Consider the following 25,119-nt stretch of genomic DNA (forward strand, 5'->3'; position numbering starts at 1 on the left):
ATCCGGGGCAGTGGCAGAGTTACAGGGCGATCTGGGAGCAGATTGGTACATAGGGATACCATTTCAGGAACACCATGTCGGCATGAACCCTTGAGATCACTAAATTAACCGGAGCTCAACCCACCTGCTAACCATGGCATAGAGAAACAGGCTCTATTAAGGGCAACATGTAAAGGTATTATGCAGTACCAAAACAGTAATAGAGCAAAAATGCAAAACAGTACAAACCCAAACATGATATTCATGTACTGGGTGGTGCAATAAGCTTCAGTGACATCACGCCTGCTCAGTTTTCAACAAAAGAGAGCTATAAAAAAGTTACAGATATAATCTGGCGCTTGGGGCTATTCTTAAGGCGATGATTATGCAGATAGAGTATGCACCAGAAAGACTACTACCAAAGATAAGTAACTTTTTTGCTTGAGAGGGTTTAGAAACAAAATCTGAGTTACAGCATGTGGAAATCAAATCATGTGGAACTGGGAATTCTTTTGATAAGTTGACTTAAGTGTGGGGACCCATGCGTGTCTCTGGCAAAAGAGTAAAAACAGAACAGTGGTCACCTGCTATGTTCAAACAGCATGATCAGGATATGCACGTGTGTAAACAAGTTATGCACATACACAGCATGTAGACAGGATATGTTGTACATGTACGCAACTATGTCAACATTGTGGACTGAAATATATTTCATTACATTATCCACTACTTTCCAACACCAGGATCGTTTTTTCAAAGGAGCTCCAATTTGTCAGAAAGTGAGAATTTGAGTATGCCTTGAACTGGCTTCCGTGTATAAAACGGGCAAGATAGAACACATTAGTTTGCCTAGCCAAGCCAGAGACATCTGCTTTGTAGTAAATAAGTAAAGCTATGCTCATAATAGAACACTCACCTTTCAGGGCCAGCAGCTGTTGCTTGTCAGTGTGAAAGGACTGCATGTTATCTTCTTTGCCTGAGTCTCCCATGATTCGGTCACAATCATATGGTCCTGATGTGTGGGCAGTGGGTAGTCTGAGGCAAACCAAAGAAAAATACTGATTATTGACCTCAGCCCGATGCACCCCCTCAAAGTCTGTGCTCTAACAAAAATCAGGTGGACATACTATGTGCCTTCTTCAAATCTGTAGCAAACCTATACAGCTCCTCGTCATTGCAATGCCCAGTAGAGTCAGGGCTTTAAGTGGGCCGGGTCGTGCTAAAAAGCAAGTGCCCAGACTGGTCCCTATTGGGTTCTCGATTTTTGCCCTCACCCTTGGTAAACAGATAAATGTAAACTCTGCAGCAGAACCTCTGCTCGCTGCCTTTGAGGTACATTCAAAGAGACTCGTTATAGTTGTTTCACAGTATCATCATTTCAAAATGGAAGCATTTTCAATAAATGCAGATTCAGCTGCCCCCCCCCACTCTTCCCTCTCCTTCTGTCTAGCAGTTCCTCTCTTATTGAAAACAGTGACTTCAAGAAGAGGTTCTCCGTCTCGTTCCTCTCCTTTCGTTTATTTTCTCCCCTTTGAAATGGATCCAAAAAAGAAATATACTTTTGCTGGAAATGTCGTATTTTTCTGACATTTTAATTCCAAAGTGCAACATCGGGGGAAAAAAGTTAAAAATATGAAAAATAAATAACAAAATAAAGTAAGACAGAGTGGTAGCAAAGTGGCCTGATTGACTTTATTCACACCAAACACATTAGCGCCACTTAGCACAGTTGGCCAATGAAGCGCTACTTTTGTTTTCTCTTCTTTGTTTTCCCCAGGCTTGGAACTAGTGCACCAATCCTGGAAGGTACTGCAATGTGTGGATTGAAAAACAAAATATGCACTGCGGACCTGTGTTCAGGGATGTGGCCTTTTTATCATACTGCTTACAGTTTGTAAGGATATAAGCAATGGACATTGAAATGGGTCCATTCAGGGCCCTGTAGTCATTTCCTTAACTTTTCAGGCAAAATCACTCACTGATTTCTGAATAGGCAGTGTAAAACCGTTAAGCTAACTATATTGTTCCTGCTTACATTTCACATTGTTTGCTAAATTTTGCATTCCCTATGAGTGTTTGCTTTTTCCAAAATGTTGTTACTTTTTTTTAGGCAGCATATTCCTCTTGTCTAGTGTGTCATTTAAATTGAGCCACATCCAGGTGTTTATAGCCGGGGCAAATTGGGTAGTAGTTAAAGGCAGTGTGAGTCTTTCTTAGTGGGGCAGTATGGGGTTCAGTGGGGGAAGAGGGTGTGGCAATATGGCCAGAGCTGCTGAATTTGGAACTAGGGAACCAGGATAAGCCTTCATAACCAGTCTACCAGACCACTCTCCTGAGGGAGCACAATCCCATACTAGACCTTAGAAGGCCCCGCAAGGCCCTGGTGTCTTAGCACCAGCAGGTAGACCCTAGCAGTGGCAAGTGTGGGTTACCCTTGAAGGCCTGTCCGCCACAATCCATACTGAAGTTGACTTCCAGTCTTGCGGGCAGGTCTATGAAGCAGCACACCCTAGAGCAAGGGTACTCATAGTACGGCCCGCGGGCCGGCAGCTGCCCGGCAAGCCTTCCGTGGCGGCCCGCGGACCATGAGACATCGTACCCGTGTTTAAAAAAAAAAAATCCAAGAATGTCTGCAAACACTGCCCAGAGACACTCTGAGAGACTCTGTTGCTCTGTGGGGCCGGGCGATTCATTCCAGGAGGCCAGAGTGGAGCTGCAGGGGCGCTAAAAGGAGGTGAAATACAGCAAAGCTCCATTTACATGCAAATGGTCTTTTTAAAGACCTGTGAAGGCTCGGGTAGGGCTGTGTGTCTGTGCGTGCTGGGGAAGCTGGCTGGGGAAGCTGTCTCAGCTCAGTGACACACAGGCAGGGTGAGATGACAGAGGGTGACAGAGGGAGGTAGAGGGACAGAGACAGAGGGAGGGAAAGGGAGACAGAGAAATGGAGACAGAGAAAGGGAGACAGACAGAGGGAGGAGGGCAACAGAGGGAGGAGGGCGACAGAGGGAGGGAGACGCAGTGAGGGAGTGAGGGAAGGGAGGGAGGGGAGGGACGGGAGGGGAGGGTCGGGAGGTGAGGGAGGGAGAGAGGGGAGGGAGTGAGGGAAGGGGAGTGAGGAAAGGGGAGTGAGGAAAGGGGAGTGAGGAAAGGGGAGTGAGGAAAGGGGAGTGAGGGAGGGAGGGGGAGGGAGGGAGTGAGGGAAGGGAGTGAGGGAGAGAGGGTAGGGAGTGAGGGAGAGAGGGTAGGGAGTGAGGGAGAGAGGGAAGGGGAGTGAGGGAGGGAAGGGGAGTGAGGGAGGGAAGGGGAGTGAGGGAGGGAAGGGGAGTAAGGGAGGGGGTGAGGGAGTGGAGTGAGGGAAGGGGAGTGAGGGAAGGGGAGTGAGGGAAGGGAGTGAGGGAAGGGGATTGAGGGAAGGGGAGTGAGGGAGTGAGGGAAGGGAGTGAGGGAAGGGAGTGAGGGAGAGAGGGAGGGAGTGAGGGAAGAGGAGGGAGGGAGTGAGGGAAGAGGAGTGAGGGAGGGAGTGAGGGAAGGGGAGTGAGGGAAGGCAGTGAGGGAAGGGGAGGGAGTGAGGAAGGGGAGTGAGGAAGGGGAGTGAGGAAGGGGAGTGAGAAAAGGGGAGTGAGGAAGGGGGGTGAGGGAAGGGGGGTGAGGGAGAGAGGTGAGGGAGTGAGGGAAGGGGGGTGAGGGAGTGAGGGAAGGGGGGGTGAGGGAGTGAGGGAAGGGGTGAGGGAGTGAGGGAAGGGGAGTGAGGGAAGGGGGTGAGGGAATGGGGGTGAGGGAGTGAGGGGAGGAGTGAGGGAGGGAGAGAGGGGAGGGAGGGAGAGAGGGGGGGAGAGAGGGAAGGGGAGTGAGGGAAGGGGAGTGAGGGAAGGGGAGAGAGGGAAGGGGAGAGAGGGAAGGGGAGAGAGGGAAGGGGAGAGAGGAAAGGGGAGTGAGGGAAGGGGTGAGGGAAAGGAAGGGAGTGAGGGAAGGGAGTACGAGTCAGTTGTACTGTCCAGCTCCGGACGCATCTGTGAGGGCCTTCGGCACGACATCCGAATCGGGCCAAATATATGTCAGGGATTTTCCAGGCATAGAATGTGTACACATTAAGCTTCTTTGAAATTACCTACTAAGATCTGCTAGCTGACTATCAGAAACAGATTCAGCCGTTTAGGAGTTCCCTAATTACATTGGAGAGGCATAGGTTATTATGGGGCAATGTCATCACACCTTTCAAGCTCCACATGAGGGCAGCCTTCTCCTTCAGACTTCAAAGCTGGCGATAACCCCCAAGTCCCCTATGCCAGGCATCGCCACCTTGAAGAGCACCTCAGGCAGGTACCAACCTTTCCAGGCATGCATTACCTCTTCACCTGCCAGACAGGCTGCTGCTTCACTTACTTGAGTCGCTCAGGCCTCAGTGAAAGCCAGTGGAGCTGGCAGGGCCAGCCACTCTCAGGTCACTCTGCTGCTGCTCCCTCTGAAACACAAAGGTCTTCACTGACTGCTGGCCATTGGTTCAGAGACGGATTCAGAGCCACGCCTACTGTCGAGCTGTAGATCTCTGGCACAGAAAGCTAGACTAACGCCTGCTAAGCCACACTACTCTTTCTTTCCTGGTCAAGCATCTGGCAGTTTAGGGGCCTGACTGATGTCACTAGTCCTCTACTGTGACAGAGCAAATGCCAGACGGCTACGCTCTTGCAAGTTAAGGCCGCTCTCTCATCCTCAGCTGCACTGCACAGGAGGGCCCTTGGAAAAAGAGTAAGGGCAACTACGATTTTACCTCGGCTTTGGTGCACGTGGTTCGGTCCAAGACTGTGAAGCCCAGGCTGATCCCGGATTGGCCCTTTGGTCCGTCATGCAGAATTTATGGGAATGTTTACTCTTTCGCCTTTCCCGAGGGCATCAATCTCCCCTCTCATAAATTGTGGTAGTTGGTGGGAATCCATTTTTAGGGGTTGCTGCCTTCTGTTGATGACAGTATTAGTGGGGTGGGTAGGTGCAAGGTGAATCTGGTTTTGTGAAGTCTAGCAGAACCGGACCTGGATAACAAAGGCAGCTCTAGCAAAAAACTTTCAACCCAGTCCTACTCTGCAGGAGGCCCAAGACTAAAATGGAGCATAGGGGCGTGGTTGGGTCATGACAGCCAACCAGTTCTGAAAACAGCTCTGTCCCCACCACTGAACCCACCCCCCCCAGCCGCCCGTCGGACAAATGCCAGAGTGCATCCGGCCCTGAAGTCTAGTTGAGATAAGGAGTTGCTCAAAAGTTGCATGTTTTTGAGGTGGAGGGCGGTGTGGCTCTTGTGGATAGATCGGTCAGAAAAGATTATGTGGTACATGGGGTGTTCAATAGGGCTCTTAAATCGGGCTCTTAAATAGGGCTCTTAAATCGGGTGGAGATGCTACATTGATGAGGACTGTAAGCAATATTTGTATGGAAAACACTGCGGTGGAAAAATCAGATGATTTCAGTGGTACGGACTATACCCACCATTCATCAATCACGTATTACCCCTTAAAGTAGCCATCACAAATAATCACCTCACCCTGCCTCAGTTACGCCATGAACCCATGAGGCATCAAAGCGCCTAACAGTAAATTACAGGCATGTTGTGGCACAGTAAGAAAACAAGTTACTTACCTGTAACTTTAGTTCTCCAGTATTGGAATCTTTCATAGATTCACATGCCTGAATCATTCCCCGTCGTCGAGACAGGAGTCTCCGGTATATAAAAAAGTAGTGCTTAGTAGTACAGCAAACTGAAAAGAGGCCTAGGTCCATTTCCCTTTTGCAACCTATAGCCTTTGTTATGTAAAAAAGGCCCAAACTTTTCCCTGAACCAATCAGAGCTCCTCACCCTCTAGAACACTCCTGAGATAACCTTCTGCCCCTCAGATTTTTCGCGCACTTGTGCATATAACACACTTCTTGTGCTAAATCCGAGGTGAGCCTCTCAGGGGAGGAGGGTGGGTGCATGTGAATCTATGAAAGATTCCAATACTGGAGAACTAAAGTTACAGGTAAGTAACTTGTTTTCTTACTCCAGTATTGGAACTTTCATAGATTCACATGCCTGAATCAGAATAGCGAGCAGTGAAAAAACAAAGCACATTTTCCTGATACATTACATAATCATGCAATACCATTAGAAAATGAAGCATAATCGCATATACATATATACATACTTATATAAAATGTGACTTTGTAAACAAAAGAAATTACGGATGGAGGGATGCAAGAAAGGCTCACCGTTACTGGATGATATTCCGCAGTACCGCCTCCCCCACCGCCGCATCCGATTCTGCGGCTGTCTCCAAGCAGTAGTGCCTGGTTAAGGTGTGCGTAGATGCCCAGGTTGCTGCTCTGCAGATATCCTGGATTGGCACTCCTCCAAACAATGCAGTGGATGTGGCCACTGCCCTCGTGGAATGGGCACGGACTCGTGCATTCAAAGGCTTTCCAGCAGCTTGATGACAGTAGACAATTGCACTGGAAATCCATCTGGCGGCAATTCCCCTCTTTGACAGCGGGAAACCTTTCCTGGGTGCGCTGAAGGCGACGAATAACTGGGAAGACTTGCGAAACGCCTTAGTTTCTTTCAAGTAAAATTTCAAACATCTCTGAACGTCCAGCGAGTGTAATACTCTTTCTGCCGCTGTTGATGGATGAGTAAAGAAACGCTTCAGCACCAATGGTTCGTTCAAATGAAAATCAGTTGGCACCTTCGGAATGAACTTCGGGTTTGTCCTGAGAATCATCTTATCCTCTTGAAGTTGCAAGAAAGGCTCCTGAATCGTGAGCGCTTGTAGTTCACCTACTCTTCTCGCTGAAGTCAATGCAATGAGAAGAGCCACTTTCCAGGACAAGAACTTCAGGTCTGCCCTGTGTATTGGTTCAAATGGTGGCTTCATCAATTGAGAGAGTACAATATTCAGATTCCATAAAGGTGGTGGAGGCTTTACTGGTGGAAAGACTCTGAATATCCCTTTCATGAATTGTTTGATAATCCTTGAGGACCATAAAGATGGGCCTGACGATGATCTCCTGTAGCGGGATAACGCAGCCAAATGCACCTTGATGGAGGCGTGTGCTAATCCTTACTTTGCTAACAGCAGAATGTAAGGTATAATTTGATGAGGTGCAGCAGTAAGAGGGTGAACATCATGCCTCTTACACCACAGACAAAACCTCTTCCATGTCATTCTGTAGGTTTTGTTGGTACTCTCCACTCTGGCCTTGGACAGGATCTCCCTACATTCATGTGAGATGTTCAGATGGCTAAACTCACAGTGTTCAGGAGAAAGGCTGCTAATCGCAAGGGTCCGGATGGCGCACCTGCCCCTTGGACATTGTCAGAAGCGATGGAATCAAGCGGAACCGAATTGGACGGTCCTCCGACAGTAGCAGCAGTTCCGTGAACCAGTGTTGTTTGGGCCACCACGGGGCTACTAGGATCAGCCTGCACGGCTCTTTCTTGATCTTCACCAGTATGCGGGGGAGAAGAGGAATTGGAGGAAAACCGTAGGCAAAGATGCCGGACCATGCCATGGAAAACACATTCCCCCAAGATCCCCTCTGGGGAAGCCAGCTTGCGAAGTACTGGCATTTTCTGTTTTCCTTTGTTGCGAAGAGGTCCACCATCGGTGTTCCCCATCTCCGAAAGACGCTGTCCAGGATCTCCTGGTCTAGCTCCCATTCATGGCAGGACAATTTTAGCCTGCTCAGAGTATCTGCTTTGACGTTTTGATCCCCCGGGAGGTGTTATGCTGTCAATTATATTCCCTGCTGAATAGCCCATTCCCATATCTCCTGGGCTTCCTGAGACAGGGAGAGAGATCTTGTTCCCCCTTGCTTGTTTACATAATGCATTGCCGTAGTGTTGTCTGTTCTTATCAACACCGGCGCACTTTTTATCCTTGGCAGAAAAGCCAGTAATGCCAAGCGGATCGCCCTGAGTTCCAGCAGATTTATATGTAATTGCTGCTCCTCTGCCTTCCAACGGCCGCTGACCTGAAGGTCCTGAAGGAAAGCTCCCCATCCTTCTAACGACGCATCCGTCGTTACCACTAGCAGAGCTGCTCTTGCTAGAAACGTCAGTCCTTGAGACACATTTGCCTTTTGCGTCCACCACTTTGCCTGCAGCATGACTGGTGTCACCTTTATTGTATCGTCGAAGGATGTCTCCGCATGACGCCATTGGAGATCTATCTGTTCTTGCCATGGTCTCATCCTTAACCTGCAGCAAAGTACCAGTGGAATACAAGAGGACATTGTGCCCAGCAAGGATTTGTACCTGCGGACTGAAAGAGAATTTCTTTTTCCCAAGTCTTGGAAGAGGGACACAATCCTCAGCTGTCTTTCCTCGGAGGGAAACGCTTTGTTGCATTCCGTGTCCAATATTGCCCCCAGAAATGTGATCACTCTTGCTGGGTGGAGGTTTGACTTTCCCTCGTTTAGAGTCAATCCTAAATTGGCGAATAAGTCTATGCAAGCTTGTGTCGACGCTCTGGCCTGTGTCTTTGATGGTGCCTTGACTAACCAGTCGTCGAGGTACGGAAATATTTGATGTCTTTGCTTCCTCAACACAGCCGCCACTGGAGCCAGGCATTTCGTGAAAACTCTTGGCGCTGACTTCAAGCCGAATGGCAGCACCCTGAATTGGTAATGTCTTCCGCCTACCCAGAACCAAAGGTACTGCCTGTGTGCAGGATGTATTGGCACGTGGAAATACGCGTCTTGTAGGTCCAATGTGGTCATATGATCTCCTGGGTTTAATAACGGAAGGATGTCCTGTAGGGATACCATCCTGAAAGATTGTTTCTTGAGATAGGTGTTTAAGGATCTGAGATCCAGAATGGGGCGCCACTGGAGCTTGTTTTTCTTGATAAGAAAAAAACGGGAGTAAAACCCCTTGTTCTGTTTTGCACCTCCGGCCTAAATGCTGTTGCTCGCAGCCAACCTTGCCTGCGCAGGACCGCAGCTCCTCCCAGGGATCTAAATGCTGTGGTCGCTATATCCATAGCGCAGTCTATGACTTCAGCCGAAGTCATCTCTCCTTCATAAGAATTTTCTTCGCCTCCTGCTTTTCTGGATCTGGCACCAGGTTAACATATGGAGACAGGTCGCACCACATCTGCCTGTCATACCTCCCCAATATAGCAAGGGCATTAGCGGCTCTTACAAATAGAGCAGACATTAATGAAAAACGCTTCCCTGCGTTATCCAACCTTCTGCCCTCTTTGTCTGGAGGTGTTGCAATCGGAGCAGATGGGTTCCTGGATTTCTGTTGTGCCGCCTGCGTGATAACAGAATCCGGTTTAGGATGACCCAAAAGGCAAGATGGAGCATCATCCGGTGCTTTATACTTTTTATCCAGTCTGGCCAGAACCGGTGTTACCGTCGCTGGCGTCTCCATGACCTTCAATCCTTCTTTCCAGATATGAGACACTATAGGTAGAGATCGTACAGATCTCCGATACGACTCTTTAAAGTCATATAGAAAACATTCAGTTTTCTCCTCTGTCATGGTCAGTGCAAACCTCTTAGTGGCTCTCTCCATCAGATTATGAAATCCACCAATGTACTCCGGTGGAGAGTCCACTGGCCTCTGCGGAGGAGTTGCAGGTGATGGGGCGATATAATCATGCCATTCTGCACTTGTGTCCGCAATCTCACGATCCTCCTGATCCTCATCCGAGGTATCGTGGTGTGTTGTCGGTGGTGGGGACCTAACAGTAGGTTCCGGCACAATCTCTCTCCTACGAATCGGAGTTCCTGGAACCGAACGTGGACGTGGAGTAGCCTCTATGGCCTGTTGAGCGACTGGAGTCGCTGGGTATCTCTTCTTATAATCCTCCAACATTCCTTGGAGATCCTTCAACAAAGAGGATGGTACACTGGTCATCTCCTCTCGTTGCTGTTGTCGATATCGGTGTTGTTTTTGGGGTTGTTCTTGATAACCCCCATATTCTTCCTCAGAATCGTATTCTTGGCACTTGACCTGTAATTGCGAAGGGCTACTGGCAATACCATACTCATCATCTTCCTCTGAATCTTCCTCCTCCAGTAAGTGAGACGGTAGCAATGGGGAGACCTTGCTTGGAGATGTAACCTCAGGTGTTATAGGTTTTTTCGAAGGCACCAACCTTTTTTCTGGTGTTTTTTCCCTCATCGACGAGCCCGTCGACGAGATTCCCATCGCCGTCGTCGACCAAGTCATTGTCGTTGACGCTACCGTCGACGTTCTAGTGACCATCGACGCTGTTCTTGTCGACGTCCTCGTCGACACTGCCGTCGTCGACACAGTCCTCGTCGATGCTGCCGTCGTCGACGCTGTCGCCGTCGACGCTGCCGCCGTCGACGCTGCCGCCGTCGACGCTGTCGTAGACACGGTCGTCAACGCCTTCATCGACGGTGAAACCGTCAACGATAAAGTCGCCGACGATGAAATCGTCGACGCTGTTTTCTCACCAGCCTTCTCCTTCTTCGTTGACGACAGAGGTGTTTTCGTCGTCGTCGATGGCCCCTTTTTAGTCGACGGTCCCGTCGACGGAGTTGATTTCTCCTCAGAAAGCGCAGAAGAAGATCGTTTGATGGTAATCTTGATCTTCTGAGGTGACTGTGGTGGATCTGAGGTGGATTTTGCTCCTTTCACCTCACCAGCAGATCCCTTCTTCCCCTTAGATGAGACTGAAGGGGATTTTGAGGGACTGCGCCCTGAAGACCCTGGAGTGGTCTTTTTTGGGGCCTTCTCAGGTCTTTCCCCTAAGGAATGTGTCTGAGGAGATCTACTTCTCTTCTGAGATCTCTTAGACGCCACAGATTCCTCCTCACTATCACTTGAGAGGATTTCCTTCCTGGCTTTGACTTTCTGAAGCCAGATCAGTAGCCTTCCCTCACGATCTCTCAAGGTCTTATTTGAAAAGGTACGACATACCTTACAATCTGCTGCCTTATGGTCTGGGTAGAGACAGTAGATGCAGTCCTTGTGAGGGTCATCTGTATAAAGCCTCTTCTTGGAGCAGGTTGAACAAGCTCTAAATAATCCTTTTTTCTCGTTCTCAGACATGGTTGATGTAAAAACCTCAAATCCAAGTCAAAATACTGTAGAAGTAAAGAGTTTGAGCAGAGCTCAAAGGAGACTCCCTAGCACAACGTGCGGTAGAAAAATCTGAGGGGCAGAAGGTTCTCTCAGGAGTGTTCTAGAGGGTGAGGAGCTCTGATTGGTTCAGGGAAAAGTTTGGGCCTTTTTTACATAACAAAGGCTATGGGTTGCAAAAGGGAAATGGGCCTAGGCCTCTTTTCAGTTTGCTATACTACTAAGTACTACTTTTTTATATACCGGAGACTCCCGTCTCGACGACGGGGAATGATTCAGGCATGTGAATCTATGAAAGTTCCAATACTGGAGTAAGTAAGACTGTTAGGGAGTTATGCAGAATCATTGTGACTTGTTTTGCAGGAGTAGTTACAGAAGAAAAAGACTGGGGGGTTTGAAATAGTTACAACACAACAATATATTTCAGGGATTATCGAGGGCTAGAATGTTTCCACATTAAGCTTCTTTGAAATAAACTACTAAGATCTGCTGACTCTCAGAAATAGATTCAGCCTCTTAGAAGTTCCCTAGTTACACCGGAGAGGCATAAGTTATCGAGGGGCAATGCCATCACCCCTTCCAAGCTCCACATGCAGGCAGCCTTCTTCCTCAGAATTAAATGCAGGCGATAACCCCCAAATCCCCCATGTCAGGCATCACACCCTTGATGAACACCTCAGGCAGGTACCACCCCACTTACTTTCCACCCTTTCTAGGCATGCAGCACCTCTTCACTGCCCAGACAGGCTGCTGCTTCACTTACTTAAGGCGCTCAGCCTCAGTGAAAGCCAGGGGAGCTGGCAGGCCCGCCACCCTCAAGTCACTCTGCCGCTGCTCCCTCAGCAACACAAAGGGCTTCACTGGCTGCTCGCCACAAGATCAGAGCCGGATTCAGAGCCACGCCCACTGACGAGTTGTAGATCTTTGCCGGCCCCTCCTCTGGCACAGAAAGCTTGACTAACCCCTGCTAAGCCACACTACTCTTTCTTCACTGGTCACGCATCTGGCAACTTAGGGGCCTGACTGATGTCACTAGTCCTCTACTGTGACAGAGCAAATGCCAGACGGCTACGCTCTTGCAAGTTAAGGCCGCTCTCTCATCCTTGGCTGCACTACACAGGAGGGGCCTAGGAAGGAGAGTAAAGGCAGGCCTTTAAGTGGGCCAGGTCTGGCCGGTGCATAGCACCAGCAATTCTTAAAAGCAGGTGCTGAAACGTGTCCATATCAGGCTCTCCATTATTACCCTCAGGGTGAAAAAAAAAATAATAACCTTGCAACCGTCACTGCTTTTGATGTAATCTGAAAGAAACTCCTTTTTAAGTTTTACACAGCGCAAACTTGTAGCGCTTTACAGGATCTCCACCATATATGGTCATATCGATGTTTTGAATCACAGGATTTTGAGCCAAGGTGAGCCTCGAACCTGCCTTCTCACCTTGAAACCCGTCAGCTCTCGCCTTACACCTCAACCTCTCGCACAGAACCTGAAACAATTTCAAAATGATATACAGCGAAGTCATAGATGTTGCTGATTTATCTTATGCAATTTACGACCATTGACAAAGCCAAAAGCCCAGACTTCTTGTAGGTGTAATGTTACTTTTTGTGTTATATAGCTGGACGAATGGACAGAAGCAGCAAAATACCATTCGGGGCAGCACACTATACTAAGTACAGGTTTTTAGCTTAAGTATTTAAACCCCTTGCGTGCTCGTGACGGAACCATTCCGTCAGGAGCCACGGTGGGGCTGTGCTGGTGAGGGAATGGTTCCGTCACGGCCAGGCGGGCGCGCCTGTGCGGCGCTGATTTCGCACCTTCGCGGCGTGTTTTATTGAGCTGGCGGGGCCGTGACGGAACCATTCCGTCACAAGCACAGTGCCACCGTGGCTCGTGAAGGAATGGTTCCGTCACGAGCATGGCGGCGCCGCGCGGCCCCCCTGCCCCCTAGCGCCGCGGCGGAATTACTGCCGCGGCCAAGGGGTTAAACAATGCCCTTCATTACATCAGCCAAGTTCCTTATGAGAGCCCCCCTCCCTTCCCCCAGTTTATTTATCTGACTTAAAGCCCTGAGTAAGGGCAACTACGATCTTACCTCGGCTTTTGGTGCATGTTGGCAGACTTGAGGGGAAAGTTTACTTGTTTGCCTTCCCTGATGACAGTATTGGAGGGGAGGGTAGGTGCGAGGCGAGTCTGGTTTTGTGAAGTTAAGCAGGACCGGAACTGGATACCAAAAGGCAGCTCATGCAAAAGCGTTCAACCCAGTCCTACTCTGCAGGAGGCCACGAGTAAAATGAAGCATGGGGGGCGTTGTTGGGTCATGACAGCCAACCAGTTCTGGAAGCAGATGAAGTGCAGACTGCATAGAAGGGAAAGGAAAGAGAGAACAATATAATACATGCAATGGGAAGTGGAGTGGGTAAGGAAGAAGGGTGCATTTAAGAGGCTAGAAGGGAGTAAAAAGAAGCATACTGTAATGGAAAAAGGAAGACAGAAGAGAGAAGCATGAGATGTAGGTGAGGAGAAGGCAGAGGACAGGGATAAGCAGTGAGTGTAAGTACATTTTCATGCATGCTAAAAAGCATACAAGTCATGACTAAAACATCCGATCCCTAAAATGAAAAGCATACAGACCTGCATATCAAGTTTCCAGTTAGAAACAGTAGCTGGCTTGGGCCTCCATGGCTCCAAGTACTGAGATGACAGTGGGCAGATTACTGCAGCACATATGGGATCCCACCAAAATGCAGGCTGGGTGCAAAATTCAGCAACAACAGTAGCAGTATGAAAGAAACTGAAATGACTCACCGTAGCGCCAACGCAAATGGCCTAGCAGGGTCATCAAGGGCAGTAGATAATTATACAGGCCTGTCTCCAGAATGGAAATGAAGATTAATTCCTAAAACCCTAGGTCATGTCAAGCAGTGTCTGTACATTGCAGTGTTAATCACACCAGCTGTGTTTTCTAAGAGGCTGTAAGGCAGCCACTGCCCATGCCTAATATTAAATCCAGGTGCTCACATTTTTTGGGGTAAGGCCACACCCATTACTCCTGGCTCCACCCACTTCCTCTACTGGCTCCACCCACTTACTCTACTGGCTCCACCCGTATCCTCAACTAGCACTGCTGAAAGCCAATACCCAATCTGAATTTCAGCAAGAGAGACTTCCTCAAGTAAGGTTTTGATAGGAGGTACCTCCTCCTTTAGGGTTGGGTCTCCGGCCTACTTGCGGTCATGTGGGGCAATAGTGCAGTTTTGGGAGTGAGAGGGAACAATTGAGGAGCGTGGCGGTGTCTCTTAGCCCCCTATCAAAATGAAGCCTGCTTTACCAACTTGAGAGCTGAGCCGGTGTATGGTCGCGGCGTCTGTGATCATGGGCAGGAATTGTGGTCCCTCTTGCCTGGTAGACAGGATGGTGCGCTGGTGCCCGCCCTGGCTATGCCCCCTTTTGCAGTGCGGATGATTCAGCGGGCCACCAAGCGGAGATGCCTATTCTGTGGTGCAGCGGGGCTGCTGCAGTTCAAGTCCCTCCAGGAGGTACGCTCAAGGTTTGTGTGGCACAGCGCGAGCAACATTGAGGATGACCTACGGCATTGCTGTCCGCCCGTCCTCTGATTTGGTTAGGAAATGGGCTTGCAGATCAGCTTGGATAATGCGCATAGGGGGACGGTTATTGGTGCTATGTGGTCTGGTTTAAAAACCCTGTGCCTGAATTGTGTTTTTGTGTAGGCCGGGGGCCATCAGGCCACAGGGCAGGTGGTGTCTGAGGCAGCCTCTGAGTCAGTCCATTTCATGGCCTTGTCTATCTGCTTTGGGTAATGAAGGCAGACTGGAAGAGATAAGTCTTGTCACACAGCATTATAAATCCCCCAAAATGTATTGGTATCGCATCGTAACAACAGTGTGTGAGGTATGAATGAAAAACGGATCCCTTGGCGTACAATTTGTCTGAAGTCACGCTGCAGGCGGGTTGCATGTGTGTCTTTCGCCCGGTAAGAACATGAGGCTGTCACTGGTAAATTCCAATGACCAGAGCAATTCCTTGCATTGCATGGATGTCGTCATCTCATTGGGCTCCGGTACTCGATTGAGGCTCATGCCATTCACTTATGTTCTCCAGCGTCAGCAGTGTGCGAGATGTTGCAGCTGGGTGAACACCACCGTCCAGGCTGACTGCAGAATAGCCGCATCTTAATCAGTTTGGGTCTAAAGGTGGGTCTCGTTTGTTCCAGTAGGCCTAAGGGGACTGCATAGAGCACAATATGGTAATGAACATGGGTGTGGCATCAAGGTGTCGCATGTGTGAGGCTACCATGTTGTTATCCCGTTCACCATCATGAATGGGATAATAAATTATGTTGAGCGATGGTAAACACAATATTCACAATGGAACAATTATACATAAAGTAATTAAGCCACCTGTCCATTGCCCAGGAGCGTAGTGAATGCTCCTGTGGGCGAGATTTTTATGTCGGCAGGGGTCATGTCTTGTGTTGGGCTGGTGGTTCGTCGTGGCAGGAGTTTGTGCTTGACGGAAGAATACAAGGGCATTTGTTTGAGGCCTGTTTTACTGTGATAATGTATGTCTCAGGCCCTTAATCTAAACTAAATAATTTCGGTACTACTGTTAAACCTGGGACGGGTCGGGGACAATCGGTATTTGCCCGGCGGTATTGCCTCTGTGACCCTCTAGTTATTTAATCAATGAAGAGGCAGGCGCTGGAGACTGGAAGGCAGGAAACAAGGTTTTTTATTCTCTCCGGAGGAGAACACAACAAAACGGGCAGAAGATATCGTTCTGAGGTGCTCTAACTACATTTCTGAGGCCTGGCCTCTTATACACTGTTTTATGACTTTATTGCAGATTACATATTCATGTTAAAGCTTTGATGTATGGAAAAGACATTCCCGGAACTCCCCTTTGGGCCCGTTCCCACACACATTTACAGTTGAAGTCCCCACCCTAGTCACAACAGGTGATGAGTATCGCGCAGCTGGATATTCCGCCGATTCACGGAATGTGGGGGGTTTGATCGGATCTCATGGAGTGGGGGCTTTGATCAACCCGGGGATCCTTTGGTGGGGGAAGCTTTCTATTGTACGGGGAGGGGCAAGGAATGGTATCGGCAGTGCTGGGTGTCGGCCTGGGAACGGGGAAGACAAACGGGCACACGGGAAAAAAGGGGGGTTTGCATCTAAGGGCCGGGGATCGTGAAAGGGAAGAAGGGAGGTGTCGCGCTGGGAACAGGATGAGGGCCTGGGGCAGAGCAGCGCCGAAGAGGGGTTTATGATTCAAGGCAGGTGCAAGCAGGGGGGTTGGTCAGCGTGCAGGCTTAGTGAGGGCGAAGGGCTATATCAGGGGCCAGCGGCATGCAAAAGGGTTCGCTCTGATCAAGGCATCTTAAAATGGCGGGTGCGCACGACAAAAGTGTGGCATCAGGGGAAGAGGCAAGATGGCGCAGATAATGTTCACCAAACCGTACTAATTTTCAACAGTCCTCCCTTTAACATATTCAAGACATCTTGCTGGTTCATTTTCTACTCGGTTCTATTGTGGTGGGCATGAGAAAGAAAACGGTAGGAACCCTAGATGAAAAGAGTTGTAAACAATACATTTTAACATTTCTAGTTTTAGGAGGTGGACCTATTTGATAGACTTTGATCAATTTGTTTTAGCAGGAAAGTCATAGAAATGTAATACAAAAACGATTCTGTAGCGAGAGCAGCAAGTACATTTCATAACGTGAACTGGTAGGTTATTACATATATCAGATTCGGATTGGAGCATGATCAATACAATGGCGGCTGGGAGAGAAATGAGGCATAGCAGAAACGGTGATTGAGGATGTCAAATGTTCGAAGTTAACGAGTTCTCATTATTCTTTGTTGTCTTTCGTTGGCGCTGTGGAGCACCGGCGGTGGAGCTACAAGTCCAGCTCTATTCTAAGTTCTGCGTTGCAGGGCACGACCCTTTCCTCGCGTTTCTGGTCGGAAAGGTCCTTTTCGCCCTGTGTCCTTTGAGGTGATTGTCAGAAAGTTCAGATGGAAGAAGAGCGTACAAAACAGTCCATAGGGTAGGTCGGAGAAAAAGGGGGATGGAGCAAGGCCAAATTAGGAACAAACTAGGGGAACGAGAGACTTCAGATGGGCGGGCTCAAGACCGAGTCTGGAGAGCGGGGACCTTTCGGCACACATTCGAACATAGAGCGGGGGCATCAGTTTAGCCCTTTCTTCTCACTTTGCTGGAGGTAGTGCCTCGTCCTGTAGCTCTGTTCTGTCGCGGTCTCGCCTTGGCCCATGTCGTAGGTGTTCCATAGTCTGCAGTCAGGCCTCGTGCTCCCACATCCGGTCCTTCTCTCTCCTGACAGCCGTACCCTTAAACGAGTTTGAAAAGACAGTCTTTAGAGAATTTGCAGAGGAAGGAAATCACAAAAGTCTATTTCTCTCCCAGCTTCAGATAGAAATGAAAACGTCCGTTATTTTAGGGTTCACAACTAACATATAAATGACCGATGACGGGCCTGTTGGAGGTATTATGGCTTTCCTTCATAATTATTTATTACAGTTTCGACAGTTTATCTGATGGAGACCCACCTTCGTAAGACGGGCTTGACAAAGTTATGCCGTTCTCCAGGGCTTTATATTTACCAAGGGTACTGTGTGCTATCGACATGGTACTAAACAGATATTTTGCTGTGGGACGAACATAGGCTAAACAGTTCTTTTTATCAATGCGTCCTGTTTTTCAACTAAACAGGGTTCATTTCAACGACTTCTTCACTTTGGTCTAGTCTTTTAACCTTGTAAAACATCATTCTGGTTCCTACGTAGCTTCCTACGGCCTGAGTACTTAATCAGAAAAGACAGGGGTTTTATGGGAGACAACTAGGGACATAGAAACTTGTGGTAAGGGCGTAAATCGACCCATTCCTCCCAACCGGGAATGAGGGGTAGTTTCATAACTCCAGTTTGGAGTGGCTGATACAGGGGATGTAACAGGGGTGATCATTTTTCCTGTTTGGGTATTGCGACAATTCGGGGCGAGGAGGGTCGCGTATTCTGAGGTCCTTGTTTTATACCATAGGAGCCGTTGACATGTAGTTCCCTTATTACGGGCCAGATTAGGGAACCTCTGTCGTCTTACCTGTCCTTTCCCTTACGGTCCAACCTCGGTTCATTGACTTCTAGCGGAAAAGGAGAGGTAATGACACGGTCTCAGGGTGATTGTATTAAAGACAAGTTTTTGTGCAAATACTGACGGTATTTGAAGCCAATTAGGTGGTGCGCTAGGGGTGGCAGTCTGCCAATTTCGGGGCTAATCGCTCGGAAGAGTGGGAGTGCAAAAAAAATAGAAGGAGAGAGAGAGAGAGAGAGAGAGAGAGAGAGAGAGAGAGAGAGAGTGCAACGGCAGGCTAAATAGTACACGTGCAACAGAGAGGGTGGCAGTGTAGTCAAGAAAGGCTATTTAGTGCATTACACAGTAAAGGACATTCACGGGTCTGCGTTAGGATCTTGTAATCATGCAGTTTGAGTATTAGACAGGGTAGAGGGGACGTGCCTTGAGAAAAGGAAAGAAGAGAGGAGGTACCATTTTGTCGCATTTTCTCGCATTCTCGGTCCTTCGACCAGTTGGGTCAGCGCCTCGGTCACACACACACATTCTCTCAGTTTCGCATCATGCGTGACATGGGTTCATTCGTCCGGTCTGGTTTAAGGGTGATCACTTTTTATCAGGTCGTGCTAATTTTTCGGGTTTGTTCGATACGTGAGTAGTTTGCAGGCGTGCTTAGGCACCACCTTGCGGCGCTAGTCTGCTTCGTGTATTAGACATGGCAAGGCTTCAGATCTTCGCCACACCTCGGCTGTAATTTCTGATGTAACCTGCAGAGGGAGGAAAAAAGGGGGATGGGGAGGGAACAGCATTCGCGCATATTTAAATACATGTATTCAAGAGTCCTTTACTCACCTCTTACTCGTCTTCCCTCCTCGGGGCAGAGTCCCCGGGGATATGGTTTCTGGAGTCGGGGGGGGGGGCAGTGTGTCCATATAGGTCGTGTGCGGGGAACGTGAAAAGGAAACCAGAGGTGCCTAGTGCGAGGTATCTAGTCAAAGGACGTATCTCACTATCGGGATCCTTAAACCTCCTTCAACGCTGTGGCGTTCTAAGGTTCTTCGGTTCTTGGGTCAGCTCCGTTCCCTGATACCTTGGAACGTTGTACTTTATAACGTTTACATCATTTCATTTCACCCTCCTTTTACATTCCCTCATTTACACCGTTCGTTTTACCCATCCTTGGAAGTCAAGGTCTTCCTCCACGCGAGAGTTCATGAGTCAGTCGCGTACTTTGAAGGCAGAGTGTCGTGTTGTCGATCCGATCCGTCCTCCAGGGCTGGGCAACCATCTTCTTTCAACCTTAAAGAGAGAGCAGAGTAGGGTGCACAGAAAAGAACTTTCCCACCGATTCCACATTTTTTTAAAATAAAGCATGCAATACCCGTCCATAGTTTCGAAAACCTTTATTTCTCGGAATCATTTCAGTACGTGGATGATGAGGGTGCAGTCGTATTTGGTCGGACATGGCAATGGTTAAAGCGCGTACAGTGGGAGTGTCGTCTTGCGGAAATAAATACATTGGAAAGTTTTATTCATTCATTTGCAGGAAACTAAAACGTCTATTAATTGGCTGGGGGTTCGGGGGCATTAATTTCATAATTTAGAAGCATAATCATAATAGTTGCAATCAGATTTCCTATATGCATACTGTATGTGTGCGTCGTAGATGAGGTTATACATCAGCTATAAAAATATAATACATTGTACATTTGTAATCAACATTTTTAACGGGATCCTTTCATACTGTTCGTCGAGTGAGCTCTCCTTGTCTTTTCTAGCCAAGTGTACAAAGGATCATATAAAGTCTCAGAACATCAAGTTTATATTAGTGCGAAGGAACACCACGAGGTGTTTGCAAGTCCCTCTTGATACCGGCGCCATTTTGGGCGGGGCCGGCTCAGTCCGGAAGTAGCATCAGGGGGAAATGTTTCCCATTACTGGCAGTTTGGACCAGAGTCCTTTTCGGCAGTTCTAGAATTCATGCTAACAGATGGAGTGGCAATGTCATGTTTATTTCGTTGGCGGTCAAGGCAGCCGTCCCTTACCGGAAACCTGCAGAGGCCGAAGGTTCCGCCGGGGACTTTTGTAGGGTCTTCAAGGCTGCGGAGATGCTGTCGGAGATGGGGGCTCGTGCCCCAGTGGGCAAATGTCCGAGTTATATTGCTGGTCAAAGTTACTCTAGTGGCCGGGGCCCGCCTTCCAGCGGACCCAGACGCCATTTTGAGGCCCTACAGGGGCCACTCTCGTCGAGTTTGCAAGAGCGGAAGAGATCCTTCGGAGTGAAAGGAAGAGGTCCCTGTTGTGTGAAAGCGGGACGTTCAGCTGGGGTGCAGCTGTGATGCCCCCACCTGGGGGGGCGAGGGAGACTCGTTCGCGCCGTCTCCTTCTCCCGGTGCACTCCATGCTGCTCTTTTTCATCGCCCCGCATGAAGGTCTCTCCACATCCGGTGTTCCCCAAGTCTTGTGCTCAGTGCTGTGGGAGTATGGCCACCTGTGGCGCGCATTCGGCGCGGCACGAGTATCGGTGCAGTCATTGCAGGTTCGGTGTTCCGAAAATATGGCCACCATTGCACGTTCGGTGCTGCGCAAATACTGGGGTGCCACCATGGTGTGTTCGGTGCTGTGCAAGTATGGGCACCATCGCCCGACTGGGGGTGTTCGGCGTTGGGCCGGGGGCTGGGAGACCTCCTATCGGTGGAGGTGGGAGAGGCTCGTCCGCGTCGCCTCTCCCTCCCGGCCCGACCTGGACGCATTCCTGCAGGGGTATGGACAGGGCATCCGCCGCCCAGAGCTGCTGCGGCTGTTGCGGAGGAGAAAAGGAAGAGGTGCCTCGCTCTTCTCTGGACATGTGGCGGGACTACTCAAGTCTATCCAGGCCCGTTGCGGCTGGGCCGAGGAGGCATGTGGCGGGACTACCGGAAACTACCTAGGGCCGTTGCGGCTGGACTCCGCTGGCCCCTGCCTCTCCTCCGGCTTCCCCATATGTTAAGATTTCCTGACCAAGAGTTGGCAGCGGGGCCCGCCTTATATGGGTTGCCGCTGGTTGGGCGTAGCCGTAACCCTGCCCTACTTTGGAAGGTTCCAGAATGGGGGGGGGGCGAATGTTCTGTTTGACTTTCATTTTCTACAGTTTACCGTTATTATTTCTTGTTTGCTGTGTTAAATTAAAAGTTCAAGTTCATCAATGGTCTACGGATTTTGTTGTACCATTTCTTTCTTTCCAGGTTGCTTTTATGCTAAGTTTCTGCTTAACAGAGGTTGAGTAACACGGAAACACGTGTAGAGGGATGACGCAGATTCGTACATTACATACACACAAACTCAGACGGGGGGGGGGGGCAGTACAAGTACGACATACAAAGACCCAAGACGAATATAAAACAGTTATTGGTCATAATTATCTCTTTCCGTTTGTGAATCTTAAAGCGTGGCTGGGTTCCCGTCTTGACGTTGCCCGACCTAGGAGAACTTGAGCATGCCGCTGAAATTGTCCTGGCGAAATCTGTGCCATCGGGCATAATCAAACGTGGTGGTTCTATCTGGTCTGTCTATGTAAGTCGGGTTCTTCTTTGTCTCGCGCTTTTTCTCATACTGCCGATCTGTCGTTCCTGTCGGCCCTTTGCCTTTACTCACGCTCAGTAGAGTCGGGCATTGGGCTTTCCAGTGTCCGACATATCTACAAAAAGCGCATTGGTCTGGCCCTAAGTCTGGTCGTCTTTTGCGTAGTGTCGGGGGATAACTTGTGGGTAGCGGTGTCCTGGGGTTGTCCTGTCGGTATATTTCTCTACTTGGTTTGTCCTCGTCTTTTCTCTGTCGTTGCATAGCCTCTCTGCGCCACATACCGAGACTGTCGAGCATAATAGGCGTTGTCTTATTATTTCGAAGGGCTATTTCTAACGTTTCTATTTTATCAAGGTCAAAGGATCCTGCCAGTGGCCACTGTTTGTCTTGACTTTCTTTGGTATACCTGTGCCACAATTTATTATAGGCTATGGTAACTAATCCATAGTTTATGAACATGTCCTTATTAGGGGTGCCTTCTAGTGGAGCTATATGGTCCACCTCTAATACACGGTCCGGGCTGAACCAATTATCAATCAATGGGGAGAAGACAGACATGACTGCTCGTAACGAGGGACTAATAAGTCAGCAGTGCCTATCTTATCACTAGGTGCAAAGACTAGACAGAATATTCCTATTCTACGTTGTTTGCAGGCAGTGAATACCTCATGAACAAAAATTAAAAAAAAGAGTAACCAAGAGCGCGGAACAATCAAGCAATTAATAAATAAATAAATAGGATAGAAAAAGGACAATGGGGAGAGTAAGTAGGGCGCAAAAGTCTGCGTCCTCTACCCTTTCACTAACCGCAAAGAGGAAGCTGTTGTTTCCGGTTTGCAGACAGAGAATCTCCAGAAGACAATCTGTGAACAGTAGTTCGGGGTTAAAGAACCCAGTTTAATCAGTGAGGGAGAGGGGAGTCTCCCAAAAACCGTTAAGAAATAATAGAGTCAGTGGGGGAGAAAGATAGGCGCGACGGTTACGTTACCTATCCTTCACCGTTTGCAAAAGAGAAGGAGCCTACTGTTTCTCCGTGTGCAGACAGTGAATCTCCAAATAGGTCAAACAAAGAGTAATACTAGTATTTTATGAATAATCAAGCAATCAAACAATCAAGCAATCATTTCGCAACTTGTCGTGATTACACGACCTTACCCGGACCGTGTGGACAGTTTCTTGTCTTCCGAATCCAGCGCCCGTTCGTCCTCTTTTTCTCGTATTTCTCACGGCACTCCTAATGGTTCCCAGTCAGGACCGTAGATCACTCGAGAGAGGTCTGTTCGGAACTAGTGAAGTTCGGATGATCGGCTGCCAGACGAGGGTCTATTGGGCAAGAGCTCTCCCGATCGTTGCAGTCGTTCACTCTGTCGTCGGGACCTCTCCCACTGGATCCACGAGTCGCTGATGGGCCCCACGCTTGGGACGCCAATTGTTAAACCTGGGACGGGTCGGGGACAATCGGTATTTGCCCGGCGGTATTGCCTCTGTGACCCTCTAGTTATTTAATCAATGAAGAGGCAGGCGCTGGAGACTGGAAGGCAGGAAACAAGGTTTTTTATTCTCTCCGGAGGAGAACACAACAAAACGGGCAGAAGATATCGTTCTGAGGTGCTCTAACTACATTTCTGAGGCCTGGCCTCTTATACACTGTTTTATGACTTTATTGCAGATTACATATTCATGTTAAAGCTTTGATGTATGGAAAAGACATTCCCGGAACTCCCCTTTGGGCCCGTTCCCACACACATTTACAGTTGAAGTCCCCACCCTAGTCACAACAGGTGATGAGTATCGCGCAGCTGGATATTCCGCCGATTCACGGAATGTGGGGGGTTTGATCGGATCTCATGGAGTGGGGGCTTTGATCAACCCGGGGATCCTTTGGTGGGGGAAGCTTTCTATTGTACGGGGAGGGGCAAGGAATGGTATCGGCAGTGCTGGGTGTCGGCCTGGGAACGGGGAAGACAAACGGGCACACGGGAAAAAAGGGGGGTTTGCATCTAAGGGCCGGGGATCGTGAAAGGGAAGAAGGGAGGTGTCGCGCTGGGAACAGGATGAGGGCCTGGGGCAGAGCAGCGCCGAAGAGGGGTTTATGATTCAAGGCAGGTGCAAGCAGGGGGGTTGGTCAGCGTGCAGGCTTAGTGAGGGCGAAGGGCTATATCAGGGGCCAGCGGCATGCAAAAGGGTTCGCTCTGATCAAGGCATCTTAAAATGGCGGGTGCGCACGACAAAAGTGTGGCATCAGGGGAAGAGGCAAGATGGCGCAGATAATGTTCACCAAACCGTACTAATTTTCAACACTACGTGCCAGAGTCCAGAAATAGCTTGGCTGTTGTACCACGTGATCAGTATATCCCAAATTCGGTGATGACCTGGCATCCGTGTAAGTGGTTCAACGGCTGGACAGGCAGCAGTTTTGTCTGTTGTTGCTGCTCTGTTGGTTTTGTCAAGGTGAGACGGGCCCTTAGCGGGCCGGGCGAGCTGTACCTTGTTGTGGGGAGACTCAACTAACTGGGTTGTGCCGTGATGGTAGGCCTACACCTACTGGGTAGTTTTAGTTGTAAACTGTACACTGTGTGGCAAAATTTGCGATTTCATCAGACTACTAGCTGATGTGTAAGTAAATGCTTAGAATAGCTTAAAACAGGGCACCGTCTCGTGGGGGAGAAGGGACAAGTGTGTGCAAGGTTCCGAATCTGGGTGCGTCCCTTTGTTTTGGCCGGTGCGCGGTCCTGGACACGCCCCTCCCCCACCCCTCGAAGGTTCCAAAGAGTGCTCGGACCTGGGTAGAAAGCGACCGCACTCTGAACAGCATTCATGGCCAGGAGGTAGGCGTATGGAGCGGCGCTCCCGACCGGGCCTAAGAGTCCATTTGGGCCTATTGGTCCTGCCCCGGGTTTGATGGATGCCACTGACCAAGGCTCATATCTTTGGCTCACGGTGGGTGCGGCCTACAGTCTGGCGGTGTGATAGATGATAGACTGGTAAGTGGTCTTGGCAGCATGGGAACAGTTCAGAACGTGGAGGGTGGCTCGCAGCCCTGTCTGTGCACTGGACCCACTTGGGTTTTAGGTTCAGCCTCGATGCCGGATCCTGGGCACATCACTTGGTCTCTTGCTGGTAAGGAGCCTTTGTTCTCAGCAGTCGCAGCTGGGTGTAGGTATATGCCCCAGTGTGGAATGGATCGCACATTTCCAGTTTTGTTCAGAGTGTATGCCAAGCGAGAGGTGGCTGGAGGGTTGAGCTGGTAAAAAAGTCACATAAGCTACAGTGCTTGGAACTCCAGTGTCAGGATGCACTTTTCACAAGTGAGAGCGTGGAAAAACATCATCATCTGCATAACAAAGTGATATAGACGCAAGAGCATGAGGGTACACAT

At 49.3% G+C, this 25,119-nt stretch overlaps 1 protein-coding gene across 9 annotated transcripts in view; it reads right to left on the reverse strand.

The window, feature by feature from the left end:
- The window catches only part of LOC144818585 (uncharacterized), a 285,727-nt gene that overhangs the window by 187,761 nt on the left and 72,847 nt on the right, over positions 1 to 25,119 (reverse strand). For 8 of the 9 annotated variants that reach the window (XM_078676128.1, XM_078676129.1, XM_078676132.1 and 5 more), the window contains 2 exons: positions 13,159 to 13,422; positions 896 to 1,014 (listed from right to left, as the gene is read on the reverse strand). The gene's annotated coding sequence lies outside the window, so the exon portion shown is untranslated. The remainder of the gene's footprint in view (positions 1 to 895; positions 1,015 to 13,158; positions 13,423 to 25,119) is intronic. The other variant, XM_078676130.1, reaches the window with a different exon arrangement.

Source organism: Lissotriton helveticus, chromosome 2_1 (assembly GCF_964261635.1).
Source record: "Lissotriton helveticus chromosome 2_1, aLisHel1.1, whole genome shotgun sequence".
Taxonomy (NCBI): domain Eukaryota; kingdom Metazoa; phylum Chordata; class Amphibia; order Caudata; family Salamandridae; genus Lissotriton; species Lissotriton helveticus.